Source organism: Hesperophylax consimilis, chromosome 29 (genome assembly GCF_061612785.1).
Source record: "Hesperophylax consimilis isolate HC1 chromosome 29, BYU_Hcon_1.0, whole genome shotgun sequence".
In the NCBI taxonomy this organism is placed as follows: Eukaryota; Metazoa; Arthropoda; class Insecta; order Trichoptera; family Limnephilidae; genus Hesperophylax; species Hesperophylax consimilis.
Window position 1 is genome coordinate 20845929 of NC_142864.1, and position 21013 is coordinate 20866941.

General features: G+C 34.1%; 1 long non-coding RNA gene across 1 annotated transcript; it reads right to left on the bottom strand.

Annotated features, from left to right (window-relative positions):
* Positions 1-10003: 10003 nt before the first annotated feature.
* LOC149409979 (uncharacterized) lies at positions 10004-15915 on the bottom strand. The gene is made up of 3 exons (XR_016305093.1): positions 15621-15915; positions 14851-15021; positions 10004-12678 (listed from the first exon to the last, which is right to left on the bottom strand). It is a non-coding gene; the product is annotated as an uncharacterized LOC149409979 (long non-coding RNA).
* Between the last annotated feature and the right edge of the window lie 5098 nt (positions 15916-21013).

Sequence of the window (21013 nt, forward strand, 5' to 3'; positions counted from 1 at the left end):
AAAACGTCCAGTGCTCGCTCATTCTTCTTAGTTAGAACCCAGGCCTCGGTTGCGTACGTAAGCACTGGTCTAATTAGTGTTTTGTACACTAATACCTTGGTGGTTCTGGAAAGCAGTCTGGATTTTATTTGTTTTTGTAGGCGGAAATAGCAGCGGTTTGCATTCACGATGCGCTTCTGGATCTCCTCTGTAGTGTTGTTATTGTTTGTTATCAGGGAGCCCAGGTATGTGAATCTTGGTACCGTTTCAAAATTTTGGCTTCCACATGCGAGAGATGGGGTTTGTTGGGTACATCCTACGGCCATGTATTTGGTCTTCTGCTGGTTTACTACAGGACCCATATTTTTGGCAGAGCTTTCAAAATTTATGAAGGCGTCTTGTAAATCATCGGGATTTTTCGCAATTATGTCGATATCATCAGCGTAAGCCAATAGTTGCACAGAGTTGTCAAATATCGTTCCTCTTTCCCAATGCCTGAGTCACGAATAACTTTTTCTAAGTCTATGCTAAATAAGAGGCAGGCCAATCCATCTCCTTGTCTCACCCCGTAGAGCGCTTCAAATGGTTCGGACAGATCACTGCCAACCCTGACTCTCCACGTTACTGGGGACATTGTCAGTTTCACCAGATTGATCAGTTTACGCGGTACCCAAACACACTCATTGCATTATACAATGCGTTCCTATTAATACTGTCGATGAAGTGACTGTATTCACATTATATCTTATTAAATGTGATGAAGTGACTGTATTCACATTTAATAAGATATATCCGTTTTTAGACCTACTAACAAACCATAAAACGAATCTTGGGGAAAAGCGATTCTCCTGTCCCCATTATAACTCTTCCTAAGAAAGTCAACGTTAGAACTAGATTTACGCACCCATTCTGGAGAAATACCTTTTTCTTGTCCCTACATAGTCCTTACTGCAACTATTCATGTTCGCAAAAATCGTCACATACTGACTCACCGTGGAGAAAAACCTTTTTATGTTCAGACTGCAACTATTCTTGTTCTCCAAAGGGAAATCTTAAGAGTCACATGTAAACCCACAGTAGTGAGAAATCTTCATTTCCCGACAGTAACTTTGCATGTTATCGGAAAGTGATCTAAAAAATCACAGGCTTACCCATGATGGAGAAAAATCTTTTTCGTGTCCTGACTGTAACTATTCGTGTTATCGGAAGGAAGAACTGAAAAATTCGCATGCTTACCCATACTGAAGTAAAACCTTTTTCTTGTTCCGACTGCAACTATTCATGTTTTCGAAAGACATATCTAAGAAGTCACTTGCTGACTCAGTGGAGTAAAACTTTTTGTGCGGACTTAAAAATTAAAACCAGTATTTTGTTCAGAATGTATATTTCAGTTTCTGATTTATCCGCTGACACATTTCGAATAAAACCATCTCATATTTATTTATTTTAATACAAACGTCACGACATGTGCAATTAACATAAATATAAATTCCAAGTTACAACGACAATCTTTGCTCATATGTATACAGTGCCCACGCTTACAACAAATTGCAACGACAGATCAAAACAATAACTAATAGCTGAATAGAAATTTACTGTTAATCTTTTTTCGGACTTTTTCAAAAACGTATACCTACGACAAAGAAACTCCTAGTGATAAAATAACCGAATACATATTAAGCAAGACACACTTACCGTTTCACACAAAAATATTGCGAAAAGAAATCATATTCATTCAACAGTAATTATCAACGTTATCAATAGTCAAGATTTTTTTAAAAATGCTAAAATACAATATCTGTTCGAAAAACGAACAGGGGTTGGAATAGCCGACTCAAGGGCTATTCCACACAGATAACAAATAAATTAATTATATGGTTTTGACAGGCGAATGCGGAAACACAATGCGTAACGTTACTTCACAAGCAACTTACCGGTGAAATGATGGTGAAATCTGCATCAGCCTCATCTGTCAGCACTGGAACTGAACTGGTGGTTCTTTAGCACTTGTTGTTTTAAAGTAAATTGCGATAAAAATACGTCTTAGGATTATTCCGATTAGACAACCGGCGATCGAGATTTGGCGGGACGAACGGTGTTTTTTTCAACTGGCTCGGCTCACGGCTTTCCGTCGTTTTAGCTGACTTGTGCGAACTTAAACTACACAGTTCAAATTCTGACGATACGATTGGTTAGTACACGGCCTGTCAAAAGCAATTGGCGTTACGGAACAATATCTAACCCTCATAAATTACTACTTAACCATCTCCTGTCCCTTGGATATTTTCCAAACCGATGAAAATCTACTTTCATTACCTTACATTATCCTCAGACGACACTGACCAATTATCACCCCATTTGTATACAGCCAGTACTACCTCAGCTGATTCATAAAACTGTAATTTTTCCTTGAAGAAATCTATCCCAATTAAATAAAATTAATTGATCAAAAACAGCACGGTTTCATTAGAGGTAGATCAACCGCCACTAACTTAACAATATTTGAAAACTTTTTATTACATTTGTATTACAATTTTTTGCCAAAAATAAATAAGTCGACTGCATATATAGAAACTTTTCTCATTCTAAGAAGTCTCGATGTCTTGAAGACTATCGAGGATTTTCGACAAAGTACATCTAAATAAGCTACTACTTCAAAAAACTATTCGTCCTAGGAATAAGAGGTAACAAGGTATTGTGTCATGTTTACTGGCTATTTATCGAATCGTTTACTGTTCGTTAAAATAAAAAAATTCGTTATCCAAAGCTTTGTATGCCATTATTAGTGGCTTACCGCAAGGTAGTCACCTTGGCCCGGTTTTATTCCTCATTTCATCAATAATATTCTAACAAATTGCTTCGACGACGTCGAGGTATCATTCTTTGCTGATGACATCAAACTATATAGTAAAATAACTATTTTATGATCATTGCCAAATACTAGAGTCAAATATTATTTTATTTATTTATTTTATTTTCAATGCACTTTTACAGTTTTACATAACCAATAATAAATATACATTTTATTTTATTTTATTAAGTAATAATTGCGTTTTTGAACTATTGAATACTTAGTTGGAAAATATCTATATCAGGGGACAGGTAATTTAGTAACAGAATCATTTTTCCGAGCGGCATTACTAATGGTAAGTTAGTTCTGCATTTTGGAACGACAAAGGTTATGTGCCTGCGCGCTCTTGTGTAATTTGTAAGTTGAAATATTGATGCATTCAAAATAATTTGTTTTTATATGTAGAAAAGTACAAAACCTTGACTCTCTGCAGAAATAAAAACCTGTTATAATTCGAATATTCAATTAACATTACAGATTTAAAAAGAGTCACGGAAAAGGGAGATTTTGGATGAAAAACTAAGTTTCGCCAGTCATAAAATTAAATTTCACCTGTCGCTTAATTGTTTACAAAGGTATGAAAACACACTACGTATTAAGAACTTCGAAAAAGCTTCATTCTTTACAGGCCATTAAATTGTTAGTACTTAAATTAAATAAATAACTGTTTAAACACCACTATTTGATCAAAAAGGATCGACAAGTTTCAAAACCAATGGTTTCTTCGTCAGGATAAACCATGGATAAACGCATAGCGAAAATTAATAAATTTTAAGGAAAGACAAATAACACACATAGACCAACATATTTTAATGAGAGGTAGTTATTATCATTAACAAAAAACAGTTATATAAAAGAGTCTAAATAACAAAACGAAAAATCAATATAGGGAATCATTGTGAAAATAAATTTAAGAGATGGTTATTTAAAAAAATATATTATAATAATAATAATAATAAACTGTTTATTCCGGTATGTGGCGAGGTTAGTGCAGTCCCACACATTCCATATAGAGATACAAAACATATATGATCAAAATATCTGTTGTCTCAAACATTGCAAAAATTTTCGAAAAGATCGTAAAAAAGCAACTTTTATACTATATTGAAAATAATAAAATAATTAGTCCTAGCCAATTTGGATTTAGAGAGAAACTAGGCACTCATGATGCCATTGCAGAACTAACTTCAACTATATACCGTACATTAGATAAAAAAAATAAATGCCTTGGCATTTTCATTGATTTACGTAAGGCTTTTGATAGTATCTCCCATACAAAACTAATTAATAAATTAAATGATATCGGTATTATTGGTAAGGTAAGGTATTGGCTGCAAAGCTATCTAACTCAAAGAAACCAAAAAGTAAAACTTAATAACTCACTTAGCGTAGATGAAACTTTAGAATTTGGAATTCCCCAAGGGACTGTTATTGGACCAATTTTATTTATAATTTACGTCAACCATATGTTTAAATTATCACTTAATGGTAAACTTATATCCTTTGCTGACGACACTGCAATAATTATCGAAAAAAAGACATGGAACGAAATTACCAATGCAGCGAATCAGGATATGAAGGTTATAAAAAATTGGTTCGATGGCAATTTATTATCACTTAACACAGAAAAAACATATTGTATTCCTTTCACTCTACAAGAAGATGTGCCAAATAACCTAATTAACATAACAATTCATTCTAAAAACTGTGTAAATGACGGTACATGTAATACGGACTGCGCGAAACTAAATCATAAATCCAATATAAAATATCTTGGTATCTTAATAGATAAAAATGTTAAATGGAAAGACCATATTAATCTCACTGTTGAAAGAATAAGAAAACTTATCTATATTTTCTATAATATACGAAATATTTTAAATAAGAAAACTATCAAAATTGTCTATTATGCATTAATTCAGTCCTTATTGCAGTACGGGATTATTGGGTGGGGAGGGGCTTTTAAGGCTTCTTTACAGCCCATAATTACAATTCAAAGAATAATTATAAAAATCATCCTTAGAAAACCATATGACTCCCCTACTTTAGAGATATTTCAGGAATTTAATGTACCATCTATAACAGAATTGTATAAGAGATTCGCCTTATATCAAATTTATAAAGAATATTTTATTTATAAAATTCACCCCTCAGATAGCATAAGCAATAGATTCAAAACAAATGGCTTAATAGCCATTCCTATGCTTAGAACGACCACGGCTCAGCACCACTATTCGTATTTAGGTGTGAGATGGTACAATATATTATTGTCCAAAAATAAAATTAGTGTAACCGAAACTGTGAATTATGAACAATTCAAAAAGTTAATTAAGTCCCTAAAATTGGATAATGATATATTGTACCCCTAATTTTCTTACACTTACTCAAACTGTAAAAAATATATATTAATTTGATTGTCTTTAAAAAAAACTACTTTTCTAATTTTTTCTTGATATATTGTACCCTTAATTTCCTCACGCTTACTTAATCTGTAAAAAGATGAATTATTTTAATTATCTTTAAAAAAACAATTTTCTAATTTGTGTACCTATGTTAATATTATGTTTGTATTTATTTCAAAAGTTTTTGATTATTGTTAAATCATTAGAACTAAATGTAAAGACTCCTCCCATAAACACGAGCTTCTGGAGCTCAACTTATGGAGAAATAGAATAATAATGAACAAATTATTTATAAGTTTGCATATTGTTATCATTTATAATGTTAAATAAATAATTAAAAAAAAAAATAAAAAAAAAAAAAAAACAAAAAAAAACAAAAAACAAAAAGATAGAACAGAAAAAAACCAGCAGAATAAATTGTAAATAAAATAGAATAAAATGATAAAATTAATAGAAAGTTGTTGCCTTTAGGGAGCCGTGACTAAATTAGGCGCTAGTATATTTCTCCCGTGTGCGTCAATGCTGGAGGATGGAGTGAGGCGGGCTTCCATAGTGAGGATATTTCCAGAATTAATAATTAATAATAATTATTTGACTATTAACATTTTCTATTTTCAAAGGGATCCAATTTTAAGCCCATTGTAATTTTATTTGAACTCTTTATTTATATGAAAAGAATGATTTATTTCCAAAACATGGTTGGCAAATTGAGATTAATAATAATTATTCGAACACCTTGGGTGCTCTTTTAAACTCTAGTATTCAAATTAAAGTTTCGCATATCTCCAGTTCGAAGCCTAATTGAATACAATTCAATAGTTTGGTCTCCCTTTTACAAAATTCACACTAAGCGAATAAAAAAATAATTAAGTTATAAAGTTTAAATGAAATATCCCACTAGAAGACATCAATTATATTTTTTTATTAAATACTCAAACAATACATGGACATTCGGAGAAAGACGTACAGTAAACGACTCCATTTTTTTTAATTAAAAAAACTTAACTGTAATTTCGACTGTCGCGAACTCCCGCAACAACTCATAAGCTTTCGCATAGCCCACAACAACAACACGACAACATGCACAATTCTACTGTAGCATACATAAGCGCAACTACATTTTTGATTCCCTGATACAACGTTTCACACTATATCCCTTTCAGCACTGAAGAAAAAAAAAGTTTTTTTTCCAGAATTTTGTTATTTTTAGAATAATTCAATCCCATAAATGCACAGAAAAATTCAGAAAATCCAATTTTCCGAGTAAACTCACCAGCACGATCGTGACGGTCAGGACTATCTTTATACAAACCAAGATAAATTTGTTTGTAGCAATGACTTACGAAAAAGAGTAATAAAACCAATTTATTTGTGCGAAATTAAGATTTATTATGTTTGAATACGAAAATAACTAACAACTACTTGGATTTAGTGTGAAATAATTTAAAACAGTGTTTATTTCGTGAAAGACACAGGTAGGTTTTACATTTTTCACATAAAATTTTCGTTCGGCTTTTACAATTTTCCATGCGACAAATTCTTGGTGTAACAATATTATCATCAAATATTGCCAAATGGTCATAACCGTCATATCTCCTATCTGTTACTGGCAGATTCACAGGCTTGTACTGTTTATTTTGGGTATGCTCACATTCTTCTTCGTTCAGATCCTCAGGTGACTTTCTTTTACGTTCTGGAGTTGCAGTAAGCGCTTCACCAACCTCCAAACGAAATTTTTATTTAAAGGCTTTTTATTTGCAGTTTTTTTTAATTCTTCGCGATAAAACAACCATGTGTTTACCAAAACCAAGTCGAAAAGGTGTATTATGGTTTTTAGGGTCCATTTTTTTGTTTTGATCCACGTACGGTAACACTCCATTAACTGGTCGCAAATATCAACACCTCCCATTAGCTTCTTATATATTTTTATAATTTGGGGTGCCCGAACAGCAGTTTATGTCTTTGTGGATTTGTTCCACCTCGTGACAGTTGAAAGGGGCTCAGCTCCTGTACAGTTTGACCCAATTAAAACTGTTTTTGTATCTCGCCATTTAATTAACGCGATATTCTCGTTGACAAGCTGTTGATGGTTTCCTTGTTGCATCAATTTATCAGGTTTTAATTTCAAACCTCTTAAACGGTTAGCCATAATAGTTCCTGTCCCATGAAAACCGATTTGAGCTAATTTTCCTAGAAGGGCGAGTGTTGTAAAATACCTATCGAAATATAGGCAGCTGTTAGTTGGTAAAGTTTTTGCTAAGCGCAGAACGACACCAGGACCTAGGCCTAACTCTCTGTTGGGAAGTGGAGTGGGCGGTTCTTGATAGATTTCAAAATCTACCACTAGCCCACTAGAGGAGGCCTCGTCACAGATGAAGTAGATTCAACAGGTTTTACATCATCCAACACATCATCATTTTGATGGTCATTCTCTTCCACGTCTGGAATCTGAGGAATGGATCTGTCCGCTAATAATGCGAGGGTATCAGCAACAAGGTCCTCATCCTCACTCGAATATCCTTCTGTTTCCGAATCGTTTCCATCTCCAATAGCATTCAGGACAAAATTTTCGAATCCTTCATCATCTGGTGATATTTCAGGAATTTCATATTAAAAAAAATATTTAAAAAAAAATTAAAAACATACTCCAATACAATTTTATTATGCCCAAATATAGTTACAATGAATATCTGGTGTCATTAGTGAGACATTATTACAATGAAAAAGAAAGAAAAAGAGAAAAATTATAACACTTCGCAAATATTTATCGGACAGAATTGGAATGGAATGTATGAGAATAAACCTGACCAGCACGCCCGTGCTGGTGTTAATATTTTCATTAATAAATAACACAATGCTGAATGTCATACTAAAAAAAAGAATTAACTCATTGATTAACATGTTAACTACAATAATAACACGGTGAATTACTTAAATAGTTTATATATTTGTATTTATTAATAACTTACGAGGCAGAGGTTGGCTCCGTTGTTGACGCGACATTTTGACAGTTTTTAATGATGCCCCTAGCGGTAAATTTTGGAAACAATGGCCAGTAGAGCTTAGATACAAGCCCGCACGGTTTCCGCTTCTTTCCCCTGGGTTCTTTAGGGTTTTATCCCTCTTTTTCCAATACTTATCTTCAGGGCACCACCGGGTGGTCGGCTAAGGGGTGTGGAAGTCCTGACCTGCACCAGTCGCCCCAACCACCACCAATTTCTCAACAGGACTGCCAGTCGTGGTTCGGCGAAACTCCCCCTTCACTCTATTCTTTACTTTACTTTTATGTGTTTACAGGTACTGGAGTGTGGGTCCCCTCCACCAACTATCTGCCTGACACTTAATCTTGATTGTTTTGTTGTTTATTTTTCTGTGTTGTCCTTAGTTTAGTACTTGTAAGCGCTTGCATACCGCTTCATAACACCGTATGCGGGGACTTTGAAGGCCTAGCTTCATTTATATAAATTGTAGAGCCTTTTATTCAAAAAAATTAGATTCATGCGAGAGCTCCGAAGGGGTGACCATAAGTCACCTATACCGGGGTGGGACAGGGTGGTTGTACCTTCAAGCCCGCACGGTCATTGTAGGCCGGAATACCAACGAAATTTAATACCGTTTTCGAGAAACATTTTTATAAACGGACCCGCACGATCGTATCAGCCAGTGCTGAAAGGGATAAGAAACCAATTAATACATAGGTGATATTGAAATATTAACTGTTAAGTTATGGATCGTATGTAAAATATGTATTCCAACCGTTGGGTAAGTTTATGTTGGTCGATGATTCCATCATCATTACTAAAACTAATAATGATTTTTTTTTGTATGTATTTTTTTTCTACCGTAATTTTATGTTAATTATTTCTTTCTTATTAAAATTGTATGTGTAAAAGCCCTCCAGGACTTAAATCAATGACATGTATTCCTTTAACAAAAACGTCACCGAAAGGCTAAAGAGAAAATATTACAAGGAGATTGAAATAAAACTTTGTATTTAATAGTAGAGCCTTGCATTTTCACTTAATATTATTTTGTTTCTCTTATTATATATTGTTATATCTCTGCTTACTTGCAGATTTAGTGTTGAGAACTCTTGTGAAAAGTAAAAGGTTCTTTTACTATAATTGCGTTTATTTACGTTAAAATAAATAAGTCTGGATTTAGCTACACTGTTCATTACCCGAGGGTTGGTAATTCTCTGTTTCTAGAAGCTTGTTGTCTGGCAATAATATCCCACAGGCAATTGCTACACTCTAGCGACATCTGTCGGACTCTGAAGTAAGCTTTATGGCTGGTGCCATCTATCGCTTGAAAACCCAACTACCAAAAATCACATATATTATCTAATCGTCGTCATTTTAACCGTATGTCTAAAGATGTACTCTTTTTTCTTTTTCACGCTATAAAATACTTAGTTTTTACCACTTTTATTGTTTGTAAATATCAACATGTTTCATGAGCAACGCTCACTTCTTCAGGGTTTTAATAATACTAATTATAAATAATATACATAGACAATGGTGTCATTAAAAAATAATAGACATAGACAATGGCAACAATGAAAAGATGAGAATGGATAGGGGAAAGAGAGGCAATATGGTATTTATAAACAATAAAAGTGGTAAAAACTAAGTATTTTATTAATTTCAATTAAAATGGTGCCACAAAATAAGTTTGCTGTGTTAGAAGAAGCAATATAATATTATTTTTCATATTATGTCACTATACGTTTTTTACTCCAAACAATTAATCTAACGTTCTATATTCCTGAAAGAGTACCACAAAAACGGTTTCTTCAAAATACTAACTCCAATCTTTGTTGATTTTAGTTCCGAGATGAGCCAAGTTTCCGTCAGCACATATACGTCGTAATGGGGTAAACATATGGTAGATTGTATTTCATAATGTCATAACTCTTTACAATTATTGTTCATAACAAGTATTGTACATTAAAATTAATAAATAAATACTTACAAGAAAGTTTTCTGTTTTACAAGTCCTTAGGAAGAACCTAGAGTTCGAATCCTTTTGATAGAAAAAAATCTTAAAACAATATAAATTATCTTCATAATAGGAATTTATTATAAGTATACATAAAAGAAATGTGGGGGAGTACCTGGATATTCAGATTTGGTCATCGAACACGGCTAAAGTCATTTCAAGCAACGTTCAAATTCTAATTGTTGGTCTCACACCAGGGCCATATCTCCCACTGCGGAACGTGTCGCAAATATAGTTTTTTTGTATTTGTCAAAATTTATTTTACAATATTATTTTTAACATATTTTTACATACAAAAATTGTAATTATTTTTTTAAAGGGTAAATATGTAATACATGTTTTTTTGGGTTAATCAATGCTGCCCTAATTGAGGATAACTCGTTTATATATATTATTTTCAATGAATAAATTGAGAAATAAAACAAATTAATGGGGAGATCCCATTAGATTATATTAATTCCTGCACAACTGGCCAGCAGATGATATTAAATCCTGCACAACTGGCCAACAGATATTAATTTCTGCACAAGTGGCTAGCAGATGATATTAATTCCTGCACAACGACTGGCTAACGAAATTAAGAAGCCAGTGGTCTCGATATAATAATAATAAAATTATTTATTTGACAAATAATTGTTATCTATTTATACATGTTGATTCTGTTGACAAAAGGACAATTGCTCAGCTATGAAAACCAGGAATGCTGCTGGTTTTCAGCAGTACCTCTAATATGCATTTAATAAACAATAAAAATAAAAATGGAATAAAATAACCAACGTTCAAATTAAATAATATAACCACAATCAAGCCCGTTAACAAAGTAAACAAGTAGGTATCCTTTTTATCGTAAATTCTATCAACGATGATGTTTTGCGCTCGACAGTGCAGTAAGCAACCATTCGCTGCGGAGCTTCTTGAAGTACTGCAACGACGTCGGTAATCGAATAGACAGTGGTATTATATTCCAAAGTGTTAATAATGAATAGCACTAACTACTCTAAAATACGACAGTTTTGTGGCAGGGGATAGCGAGTAAATGGTCTCTTTGGCGTGTAATTGTGTATGAGAATCACGAAACTACTGTATTCTGTCAAAAAGATTGGCAGGAACCTTCGAATTCATCCAACTTTACATTTGATGTAACTTCCTTCTGTTCGACATATTTTGTATCCGATGCAGAAAAGGTTAGACGAGATATGTTCGCGTCTCGAGACATTATAGCCATACAGCAAGCATGCATTTTAGACACTGTGCACTTGTTTTAGAGTTTTTTTCAATAAAGAGGGACCATACACCGTGTCTCCATAGCACAATATCGAAAGAACCAGACTATCGGTAATAATCTTACGTAATTTCACTGATATATACTTTCTTATACTATACAACATACGAAGTCTCGATTAGTACCACTGTAACCTCTTTTTAACATGTTCCTCATACCTCAATAAATCATTATAATTCCAAGGTTGCGCGGAGCATCAACAAATGGAACAGTGATTTCATGTATTTATACAACTAATATGCTGATATTGCATAGTGAAAAGGGAGACTTACTCCAAAAGAGCTGCATGTATGTGTCACAGTGATTTCTGCATATATTAATAGTAACAGTAAAAGAATGTGAATTGTTATAAGTAAATTATGCAAATTATAAATTTCCCCTGCTAATAGTAAATGTTGTAAGAAAATTGTGACAATATATGTGATTTTTCAGTCACCAAATACATAGGAGTATAATTAATGGACGAAGGGAATAAATGGAATAAATGAAGAAGATTGGAATAAATGGAATGATTGGAGTGATAATGTGTTCAATTAAGTGTGCTTTTTCTGAACATGAATATATGCAGTAAGATCATGATAACGGTTTTTCTTTAGTATGGGTAAGCATGTGCCTAGTTAAGTGTGATTTATCTGAAGACGAATAGTTACAGTAAGAACATGCGAATGGTTTTTCTTTAGTATGAGTACGAATGTGTCTAGTTAAGGATGACTTATCAGAACCTGAATAGCTACAGTCAGAACAGGTGAATGGTTTTTCTTTATTGTGAGTAAGCTTGTGTCGAGTTAAATCTGAACTACGAGAACATGAATAACTGCAGTAGGAGCATGAGAATGGTTTTTCTTTAGTATGAGTGCGAATGTGTGTAATTAAGTTTGACTTCTGTAAACATGGATAGTTACAGTAAGAGCATGAGAATGGTTTTTCTTTAGTGTGAGTTCGCATGTGTCTAGTTAAGTGTGATTTCCATAAACATGAATATTTACAGTAAGAACAAGAAAATGGTTTTTCTTTAGTATGAGTGAGTAAATGAGCCACTTGGCCAGGTTTCGAAGGAAGTTTTGCGTCAGATTTAGAGCAAGGGAAGGATTGAGAATTATTAAATTCCTTTTCGGCCCGTTTTTGCTGCACATACATTGTGTTTCTTATTGCGAATGCTCCACCTAGAAGAGAAAACGATATTAAAAGTCTCATTGTTAGGTATATGCATGGCCTCTGATGGGAGAAAGCCACTAGAAGGAAGAAAAGAAAAATTCATAAATTAAACGAACCTGTTATTATAAGCCGTTTGATCGCAGAAGGGCTGTGATTATTGCCTTTGTACAAAGGAAAAAGGGCACATTTGGAATGTTGAAACCACAGGGCTATTAGCCTCCTAAGTTTTGTAGGCAAGGTGTACGGTAGAATATTGATTTAAAGGGTAACAATGGAAACATAGGATAAAAATATAAGATCTGCAAGGTGTTTTATGAGTCGAAGGGTTGCATATGCTCACTGAAAAGTTGCTGGGCTTGTAAATCTACAAAAATCATATGACAGAGTTCGTAGTAAAGAAGGGAGGTGTTGTCCAAGTATGGGGTAAATAGGCAATCGTAACTTTGAATGAGGGAAGACAGAGTGAAGTTTGTCATCACAAAAGATGTTAAGCAAGACTGCGCAACGTCGCCGTAATTACTCAATATTTACATCGATAATTTTATGCAAGAATTGAAATAGGTGGCCTTGAGTGCGAAATTGAGTAAATTGAAAGTATGTTGCCAGTTGTATGCTGATGCGGTGCTTTTTTTAACAGAATGAAATATCTACACCTTTTCACAGTCGGGGGCCATTTGTAAGTTTGTAGTATCACTGGTGGTCCGCAATTAGATTTTAGTGGCAGATGGGGTGGGAGGGGAGGATGTCAGAATGTCGAAATTTTATTATAACCTCATTTTACTAAAGGAAAGAATTTACTTCATTTCTAAATTACACCTGAAAGGAATTCTTCGAATAAACAAAATGAAAAATGTCATGTTCACAAATGAGTATACCACTAAAAATTTATTAGTACACTGGGAATACGATAATAGTTTACCTTGAGTTGCATCTAAAGATAAGTTGGCAAATCACATTTTATGTTGCAGTCAAAACACAAGACTGGTTTAAACTAAACAGTTATTCTGCATAAAATTCCACAAGCTTAAATAATTACTGCACGCGGAAACGACAAATGGATTTTCTATGAATTTTGCAGCATATGGTGTAAAACTTGAATTAAACTCCACTCGGAACATGCGGACGATCTTTTTCGAAATGCGTCAGCAGATAAATCCGCAACTGGAATTTTAACAAAATTTTTGTGCTTTGATTTAAACTATACAGAGCATATGAAAATGGTCCTCCGATTTTTGCAGCACACAGTCTGCGTCTTGAATTTATCAATCCATAAATGGAATTTTATCGTTACATTCTGAACGCAAAACTGGTTTTAACTTAAGAGTTTTGTGCGAGTTCCCAACTTTAATTAGAACTTCAAGCTGAACACGAAAATGGTTTCTTCCATTTTTGCAGCACATAGTCTGCAACTAGATTTTTTTAATATTATATTACCCTTCAAACACGAGAATGGTTTCCTCCGAAATGAGTCTGCAGATGGATCTTCAACTGTAATTTTATCTGTAAGCGAATTATAAGCCCCCCGAGCTATTGGAGTTTGTGTATTATTTGGGGGCCTATCAAACAAAAAGCTATCATGGACTGTACTGTCATTAGAGTTGCTAATTCAGCTCTAAATTTAGGCCGTCCGCTTAAAAAAAAGTGGGATCCTTTTTTACACAAAACTCATCAAGAAAACATGAAAACTTAACAGTTATTTATTTATTAACCGGTTATATTTGTGTAGAAATCTTCTTTTTATACCTCAGAATTTCTCTAGACTCCCTTAACAAAGACAGCGGTAACCGGTTGTAAAGGGTCTCTCTTAACCGGTGTCTCCCAATCTGGCCCGCCACGCAGAAGATGGCCGACGAACCCGCCACCAAGACCCTGACAAACATTACCGCACTAACCCGGGCACCCCTGATAAATCACCAAACTTATAAAACCACTTAGGTTAACCTATGGCAGAGGTATTGGTCATCCTATAAATGGTTCCCAGGGCGGCGGTACCCGTACCCGCCTATCAAATTAAAACTACATTTACGTATTTTTGTGATTATTAATTTCTTTCTCTCCATAGCATGTCTGTTTTCTTTCATTCTTTTGCAGCTCGAAGAGAAGGCTTGTAATATTATTTTTGTCTTCTGTAAATAAATGTGCTGTGATTTAAAATAAAAAAATGTACAAAAATAGTTTACCCGTCGTTTGGTGAATTTTTTCAGAGTTTTCAAAGCCTTCTTTTTTAATTTCCGGTAGGTCGGTGTCAATTTTTGTAAACGAAATTTCAATTTCTTTTCCCTCTTTAGTTCCTGGTTCTGATTTGATGGTGATATCCTCTAGATAAGAATCCTCCGTTGTACTAATTTCAACTGATAACAGAAAAACGTTTTTTAAATTGGATACGTGCACTAAACAAACAGGATGCTTGTTACTTGGATTGTTATTTGACTCTCGGGTACTGGACTGGAATGGACTGTGGAAAAGTTACAAAATATATAAAAATGTTTTTGGGTGACTGTATTGGCATGCTTTCGGTCGCAAATTGCTTACCTCTCTCATCGTCGTTTCATCGACTCATTTTTATGAAAAACGGTTCGAATGTCAAACGCTCTACCGGCAACTTCCCCACAACATTTAATGCATGCCTCTTAAAATTCGGAATTATAGAAGTTGAGTAAGAACTAGGCGGTGAGTAAGAACTTACCGACAACCTCTTCCCAGACCCCATTAATAAAAATGACAAACCAAGGGATGATATATTTCACTCGTCTGCACATCGGACAGAAAGGGGCGCTCTCATGAGGTGTCAGATATATCATAAAAAAATAAATATAGGTTAACATAACCTTGCAGAATAGCGAATGTAGGTATGAGCATGTCGATATAGCCGAGCAAAAACCTGCGTTTTATTTTCGATTGTATTTTGCGTCCGTATAGCAGTAATGCACCAATAAAAGACAAAAAATACCTGAACTGTTTTCGGAAATTAATTCCGGACATTCTTTTTTGATAAAAGGATATTCTATTTCGATTTCCGTAATCATCACTGCAACACTCTCTTCCTCACTTGTGGCTGGTTCTAACTTGATGGCGGTTGAATCCATGATTAGGATAATAAGGATCTGGTAGTTCTGTTTTACTTTGACTTTATAACGAGGTTGAAAGATTTCTTGGGAGAAGGATTGATTGTTTTCGTCCAAGGTGAACAAATGACGAAAGGAGAAAGCCAAATAACATTACAAACAAAAAAGTGACGTTAGGTATTCATGGGTATTCAGAGGTAGTAAATTCATAGATACTACAGAAAAGAAAATAATTTGCGAGTTTATGATGAAATCTAAGTGTTGCCATTTTAAATCTCTAACTACTATAATATAAACTAGGTACCTAATTATGTTATTTTTTTTATTTTTCCTGAAGATATTACGAATTGGTGCATAACGAAACTAGCAGTTTATTTAAATTTATTGTTAATGTTTCTTATATTTATCATTAGAATTATTGACTTTGAAAAAAATATCATTTAAATAATTAAGCATTTATTATTGCCCATATGAGAAGAAAAATAAGTAATTTCAATTCTAAAATCAAAGATAATTTGTGAAAGTCTAGTCTTATTAATGTTGAATTTACCGATTTTCAAATGTTTGCCGGTCTAGCGCGGAGGTGGCGAACAGAAAAACATATAATTATGAGTACTGTACATACCGATAAAGAAGTTTAATGTCTAAAGTCTAAATATTTCAATACTGATGACAAAGTATTGAAATATTTGATATTTGATGACAATATCAGTTCTATCTAAATTGAAATGTGTAGATGAAAACTTGTTCAGTTTTTGTCGTTTAATAAACGCTGATCAACCAAAACTGAAACACGTCAGAATGAGCATGCTAGCGGTTCAGACGTTTCAATTTGAGCTTATTATTATAGTTTTTTTATTGAACTATCTTTATTGAATTAGGATTCACACTAACATTGTCAATGTGCTTTCAAGTGTCATTCAAAAGAGAGTTGGTCGACTAAAATCGAAACGTCTGAACTCGCTATAAGTAAAGCTGTTTTATTTTAAAGTTGTACGCTTTTCGTTCGTTCGACGTTCGTCATCGTTGTCACATCGACGGTGGACTACGTGGTCAGTACCTAATTATCCTTATGGGACTGGGACACGGTCAAGCGGCTTGATCGCAAGCACGTAGTTTTTTTGTCTATTGTTGTCTATTGTTGTCTATTATTGTCTATGCTTAGCGGCTTGACAGCCCGCATCAAGCCTCTCCGTCAAGCATGGCCACGCCTTCCTGTGATTTCGTGGTGGTCTATGTATATGTACTTCTATGCCTTCCTGTCATTTCGTGACTCGCGGCAAAATGGAATCTGTCAAAGACAAAGCGTTCTTGGCTCTTACGTTAGCTTTATGTTTGAATAAAATAATAAAAAGAAACGAATTTGGTGTCAAGAATGGTACAAGTTAAGGTACCGCTTTACCCATGAGCATTTGCAAAGTGTATTACAGGCTACAGCTATTTTTTGTATGAATATCTTGTGCGGTATTCATACAAAAAATATGTTTTCTCCATTGAAAATTCAGAAAATTATTTATTCTACAGTTTGATTATTAATGACCTTGAAAACCGCTGTCATAATTATTAAAAAATACTAAAATACTTCCAGAATTTTTAAATTAGATGGATTTCTACAAATTGAACACAAAAACAATAACTAAGTACCTATTTTATAACAATTTTATTCAATTTATATCATTGTTTATGATACGTGATATTTATTTGTCTATTGTCGTTTGTCTATTCCCACAAAAATATAAATTCGCATCAAGCCTCGCCGCAAGCACGTAGAATTGCGCAATGCTTGCAAGCCAGCTTCGGTACACGGTCAAAATGCTTGACACAAAGTGCCATAGACAATAAACTACGTGCTTGCGATCAAGCCGCTTGACCGTGTCCCAGTCCCTTTAAAATTGTTCTAGTCTATGTCGCAATTATTGTCTATGCATATCCTCATTATTTGACATGCGCAATGAGTTGTATATCTATGGATATGGGATTTCACGACTGGTAGAAATCTTGTCTTCGTGTTTCTGAATCCAGAATCTATTTCTACACAATAATATCCCTTACACCGTTCAAACAACACAGTTAAATCAATGGTAAATATTTACCTACGACTACCGTTTTTACTACTACAAAAAATTGCCCCTTTAATAACGCCTGCTCGCGTCCCCTTTAGAGTTATATCCCAGTTTTCAAGTAGTTTGTGGGCTACGCTAGGTTTGTATAGACTGGTTTGTGATTTAATTCTACCTAATCCAACCTAACCTAACATGTACGGAATATTTTCTCAAACGGTAGTCGTAGGTAAATAATTACCAAATCAATCGTCGCGTTCTGGTGATGGTTATTGGTAAGTTCTAATGCTGATATTTTCTACCGAGTATTAATTGCGCTATTCGTATTGCTTGCAAATCAAATTATAACGGTCGTTGTTCCAAATCAAACTGAGCGACCGTTGAACTTTATTTAAGGCATGCTCAAAGCACACCTCTGTGGTATCCAACGCGACCTGCACACAGATAAAAATAAGTTCTGGAATCCATTTGCCAATATTAAAATCTGTCAGTTGAGGGACGCTAACCACTTTAACTGTCCATTTTAGGCCCCAAATTGTAGATTAGTACTTCGAAGGCATCGATAAAAATGTTCAGATTTTGGATTACTGCTGGTTTGGTAAAAGCGGTATGACGGATCCAGTAAATGATAATACCGCTCTCTAATAATTAACTGTGTATTATTATCAAGCTTAAATTGGCTATTTATTTAAATACAGGCTTGCTTTAATCACAAAATTCTCATTTACTTCCCCTCCCACTACCTTTAGCCTCACAACATTGTCTCATTGTCTCCAAACGGTTAGGAAGAGTCAGAATCAGCACAGGTAAATTGTTTATGTATTTTATTCTATCTTTTACTCTTTTAACTTGTTTCTCATTTACTTTTTATGTTTTATTTAATTTAATATACTCACTAATTGATAAACAATCTGATACTGTTTGGTTCTGTAAATAAACAGCTGCATTAGTCGCCTCTGCCCACAACTCTTCAATTCAGTATCAAATAATAAACTACGAGTCTTTTCAATACGTTTCATCCTCTCGCTCAAACCATTTTGCTCAGCTGTGTACGGATTCGACTTTTGCTGAATTATGTCTTTCAGTCTGAAAAAACTATCAAATTCACCATTACAAAATTCGCTTCCCTTCACAACAGGTAACACACGAAGTTGTATTTATTTCTGCCCTCTTATCAATGGAAAAAAAACTTTCAACAGCATTCTGCATTCCAGTTAGGTACTGTTGACATGACCAAGTCTTAGATGTCACATCTCATTGGTTACCATTTAATGTTTGCAAATTTTAGTAAATGTGACGTTTTATTTAATTTTACTACATCCAATAGGCATGATGCCCAAAACCTAAATACATGAATGTAGAATAATGATAATTAGTAAATACATGAAATAAAAACATTAAAAGTAATCGAGAAACAAGTTAGAAGTAGAAGTCGGCTAATTTAACACACCTTTGTTCGTGGGAGTTGTGAATTATTATAATACATATTCAAAAAAATATAAATATTGTTACGTAGCGACTTTAATCGAAGTGTTATAATATAAAGTCCAGGAATTCGCCACACGCTAGTCCTTGCGACACCTCTCGGACAAGGAACTAGCCGCTCACGCCGTTTCCCCACGCATGCCAGTTCCGGCTTGCCTACAGTCAGAATCTTCAACTTAGCGCTTCACTACGCGATTCCTGCGTCCCGCGCCCCAGAAGTTCAATCCGGATAAATGGATCCACGTAATACACGAGGATGCTTTCCGATGAAGGAATATCCAGACTAACGTCTAGATAATCACATTAATATCGTTGCCTTTTAACAAGGCGATACGGTACTCCTTGCAGAACTTATCAGTGAAACTAGCCCGCGCGCACGTGGGTGATGGCTGCCTACACTTTCGATATAATATGTCTCGACGCCATCTAGTGGGAAATTTAGCACTAACAAAGACTTTCCTACAAAAATAAAGTTGGTTATTTACAGGTGAAAAAATATAATAAGCAGTAATTGTTGATTGAAGTACTAGTACATATTGAATTATTTGGCGTGTTGGAAATAAGCCGACGTGGCTCTGCGGTCCAGAGCATCTGACCGGACATCAGAAGGTGCGGGTTCCATTCCCGTCGGTGGCATTTATTTTTACTCGGGAGATATTTTCAATTTGTATTAATATTTCAGGCGGCTGTAATTATTGCTTTATTGGCTCTCCCTTGTGCTATGCATAAAACCTTGTCTTATAAACATTAGTTTATCATAAAAAAATAATTCTATCGAATTAAAAAATTGCCAAATCACACTTATAATGTCCTTAAAGAACCTCCCTTAATTTCCTTAAAGAACCTCCCTTAATTTCCTTAAAGAACCTCCCCAACAAAACATGCACTAGTCCTGATGGTATACCTGAAATATTGTTAAAAGAATGTAAATTTATTATTTCTAAGCCAATCTGTTTGTTATATAACTTATTTATTTCGTCTGGGATATTTCGTGATTTTTGGAATTTTTTTTATATTTTCAAATCAGGAAACAAGTCAAACGTTGTAAACTACAGACCGATATCGATTATATCTCATATTCCAAATTTTTTTAAATCTATCGTTACGAAAAAAAAATATTCCTGTTTTAAAAAATATTTTGATTGAGGAACAGCGTGTATTTAGATCTGTTAAATCTACCATAACTAATTTACTTTCATTTACTAATACCATTGTCAAAGCTTTTGAAGACAATTATCAGGTAGATGTTCTTTACGCTGATTTGTCTAAAGCCTTCGATAAAGTTAACCACTCAATCCTTATGGCCAAACTACATGCCATCGGTATAAGAAATCGATTATTATCCTTCTTGAATTCTTACTTGAGAGAAAGGAAGCAACGAGTTAAAATAAATAACTTTGAATCTATAAATATTGCTGTCACGTCTGGCGTGCCCCAAGGAGCTTATCTAACTCCGCTTCTTTTTAACTTATTTATTAATGATATTTTTGGTGTTTTTTTCTCACACGAATTTTGGCTTTTGGCCGGAAAAAATACTCCAAACAAGGTATGCTTCAAGTACGAATGAATGAAAAAAGATTATTGTTTAATTTCCTCACGCTTACTTAATCTGTAAAAAGATGAATTATTTTAATTATCTTTAAAAAAACAATTTTCTAATTTGTGTACCTATGTTAGTATTATGTTTGTATTTATTTCAAAAGTTTTTGATTATTGTTTAAAAAATCATTAGA